The sequence below is a fragment of the Symphalangus syndactylus genome, chromosome 10 (genome assembly GCF_028878055.3).
Source record: "Symphalangus syndactylus isolate Jambi chromosome 10, NHGRI_mSymSyn1-v2.1_pri, whole genome shotgun sequence".
NCBI lineage: Eukaryota > Metazoa > Chordata > Mammalia > Primates > Hylobatidae > Symphalangus > Symphalangus syndactylus.
This window is the reverse complement of record NC_072432.2, coordinates 69,283,594-69,287,635: the sequence shown is the minus strand read 5'-3', so window position 1 is coordinate 69,287,635 and position 4,042 is coordinate 69,283,594.

Here is a 4,042-nt window from a genome sequence, read left to right as displayed (position 1 = left end):
CTCTCCATAGTAAGCTAAAAGGTCAGCAAAACAAATAAACTTGGCTGCCACAGCCTGCTGAGTAACTCATTTTTATTTGCCTGCCACACCGTGAAAGACTCTGCAGTTCTAAAGAAGCTGTGTAGAGAAAATATAGATACCTTCTGTGAGGGTTTTTAGTTACTGAAAGTAGGAGAATCTTCACATTAAAAGGATTCTAGGTATGATCAAGCAGAAGGCTTGGTGGAGGTACTAACATGGTTATCTCATGTCCATCAAGATGGAGTTTTTATAGAATAACTTTTAAATTGAATGACTAAAATTCATGGGCCAGACAAGTACTTTCCCAGACTTTCCAGAGTCAAAGAAACACAGATTAAGCAGAAGAAAAAGAAACCACAGAAACCATTCACAGTTTTCATGAACAACTCTTCCTTTAAATTACCCTGGGCTTAAAATAATTACAGCAAGCTCATAAGCCAGATTAATTCTAAGTGTATTTCATGCTTCAATTTCTCAATCAATTGATGGTGAATGAGTCTGAACTTTGGACAGCCTACTTATCCCAATAGTCAAAGTGGAATATAGCTGCTCTCATGGAAAAGATCATGAAATTAAACAATATAGCACAAATTACATAAAAATTTTCTCAAATAATTTTACAGAATAGGAATTTATGCACTTAAAATTAAATACAATGGAAAGGATTTCTAGTTGAATTGAAGAAAGTTTGCCACAAGGTCTTAATTGTTCTTATAAGAAGTTTTGGATTCTCTTCTTTAGAGTTTTTGGAATGTTCATTTGAACACCGTATTTTCTTTCACTTTGTTTACCTTAATGTTAGGATAATAGAAAGTATATATTTTGAGAATGCATACTTTACTACTGATAATTTTTTTGTCAAAATGTAGGCTGAATCATGGTTTTTTACTCCAAATTCATTTCTCTGTGTTCTAACACAGAGTATCTCAGAATAGGACTACATTTGGAGACAGGGCCATTAAGGAACAAATATAAAATAAGGGCACATAGAGAATATCTTACATGGATATAAGGACAAACAAAGAGAAGAAAGTCCCTGTAAAAACACTGAAGGAAGGCAACCATCTACAAACCAGTCACAGAGGCTTTAGAAGAAACCAACCCTGTTAATCATACCTTGATTACACACTTCTAGCCTCCTGAATTTTAAGAAAACATGTCTCTTGTTGTTTAAGCCACCTAGTCTGTGGTACTTTATTATGGCAACCCTAGACAACTCATAGAGTGGTACATAGAAATCCACTTAAAATTTGAATGTTGATGTTATATATGAAAAGAATTTTGAGAGTGTCAAGTATGTATTAAAGTATGAAAGAAGGATTATGCAATATTTGGAAGATGATACATACATAACTATTTAGATATGCTTATCAAATTTGGTTATTTGAGAAAAAAACCTTACATGATTCCTAGAACATACCGTTTATTTTGTAATTATTCCTTTGCACACTGAATAGCTGTATCCAGATTCTCTTTCATTTTTCATACATTTGAACTAGTAAAACCATTGACTTCAAATTTATTAATATGTTAGCTTTTACGATAATATAAAAATATATTTTGTACGCTTGAGAATACAGAGCTAGGTCTTGTTCTTTTCTTTTCTTTTCTTTTTTTTTCTTTTCTTTTCTTTTCTTTCTTTTCTTTTCTTTTTTTTCTTTTCTTTTTACTGCACAATTTCCAGCATACATGTGCAGAACATGCAGGTTTGTTACATAGGTGTATGTGTGCCATGGTGGTTTCCTGCACCTATTGACCCATCTTCTAAGTTCCCTCCCCTCACACCCCACCTCCCAACAGGCCCTGGTGTGTGTTGTTTCCCTCCCTGTGTCCATGTGTTCTCATTGTTCAACTTCCACTTATGAGTGAGAACATGCAGAATTGCAGGATCTGGCCAGCAGCCTGCAATGCAATGGGGCTCTCTCTTTGTTCCTAGGTGGATCAGCAGGTTGAGAAATAATAGACACACACAAGATAGTGAAAGCTGGGTCCAGGGGGATCACCGCCTTCTGGTCCCACAGTGCCAACAATGCACTGGATATACCAGCATTTATTATTAAGTTTAGTGAGGGTGGGGGTAGGTTAGTGAGGGATTTAGGGTCATTTGATTAGGAGGTGAGATGGTCACATGGGGATGAAGTAATTCTTTAACATAACATTTATATGTAGAAGTACAGTACATTTGTATGTAGAAGTACAGTATACAGAGATAAGAATTTACAATATAGTGTGTGTGTCAGTAATTTCTAACAGAGCCTTAAAACAGAAACACAATCTTTCCATAACCTATGATTAGCAAGATATTAATCAGCAGTAACAATTGCAACAAAAGCTGGTTACAAACAATCCATGGAAACAGGAAGTGAAACTAGATAACTGGTTAGACCAGAAATTCTCAGAAGGGAGTATGCCTTAACCCTAAAGAGGCCTAGAAGAGCCATGGCAAGATGAGGGTGTTTATAGCCCTATCTTATCCATATGGACAGGCGCCCCCCCACCCTGCCCTTGCATCCATCTATAGGTTCTCCAGGAGGGTCACATTCCATTCCCAGAGCTATGAACATCTGCTTCTCTGGGATAGGAATCTTGGTGATGTGAAACCTCCCTGACTGCATGTCCATTTATAGGCTCTCTGCAGGGGGAAGCACATCGCGCGCTGTTGGCTCATTCTGGCAGTCCACCTTGGCACTGTCTGTACACAATCCTGCATGCAATTTTCTATTTACAATAATCAGGAGCATTTCATCTTTTATTCCGTAGCAATAGTTTCGGGGGATCTCCCTACAATGCAGTATTTTGTTTTCTGTTCCTATGTTAGTTTGCTGAGGATGATTGCTTCCTGCTTTATCCATGTCCCTGAAAAGGACTTGATCTCATTCCATTTTTGGCTGCATAGTATTTGGTGGTGCCTATGTACGACATTTTCTTTATCCAGTCTATCATTGATGGACATTTGGGTTGGGTCCATGACTTTGGTATTGTAAATAGTGCTGCAATAAACATATGTGGGCAAGTGTCTTATAGTAGAATGATTTATAGGCCTTTGGGTATTTGCCCAGTAATGAGATTGCTGGGTCAAATGGTATTTCTGTTTCTAGATCCTTAAGAAATCACGATACTGTCTTCCACAATGGATCTCAATAGATGCACAAAAAAAGGCCTCTGGTAAAATTTAAGGTCCCTTCATGTTGAAAACTCTCAATAAAGTAGGCATTGATGGAACATATCTCAAAATAAAAAGAGCTATTTATGACATATCAATAGCCAATATCATATTGAATGGACAAAAGATGGAAGCATTCCCTTTGAAAACATGTACAAGACAAGGATGCCTGCTCTCTCCACTCCTATTCAACACAGTACTGGAAGTTCTGGCCAGGGCAATCAGGAAAGAGAAATAAAGGGTAATCAAATAGGAAAAGAGGAAGTCAAATTGTCTGTGTTTGCAGATGACATAATTTTATATATAGAAAACCCCATCGTCTCAAACCCCAATCTCCTTAAACAGGTAAGCAACTTGAGCAAAATCTCAGGATACAAAATCAATGGCAAAAATCACAAGGATTCCTTTACACTAACAATAGACAAGCAGAGAGCCAAATAATGAATCAACTCCAGTTAACAATCACTACAAAGAGAAAAAATTACCTAGGAATATAGCTAACAAGGGATGTGAAGGACCTCTTCAAGGAGAACTACAACCCACTGAGCAAGGAAATCAGAGAGGACACAAACAAATGGAAAAATATTCCATCCTCATGGACAGGAAGAATCAATATTGTGAAAATGGCCAGACTATTCAAAGTAGTTCATAGATTCAATGCTATTTCCATCAAACTAACATGGACATTCTTCACAGAATTTGAAAAAAAAACTTTTAATTTCATATGGAATTAAAGAAGATCCTGTGTAGCCACAATCATAAGCAAAAAGAACTAAATTGGAGGCATCTCGCTACCTGACTTTAAACTGTAATACAAGTATACAGCAACCAAACAGCATGGGACCGGTACCAAAACAG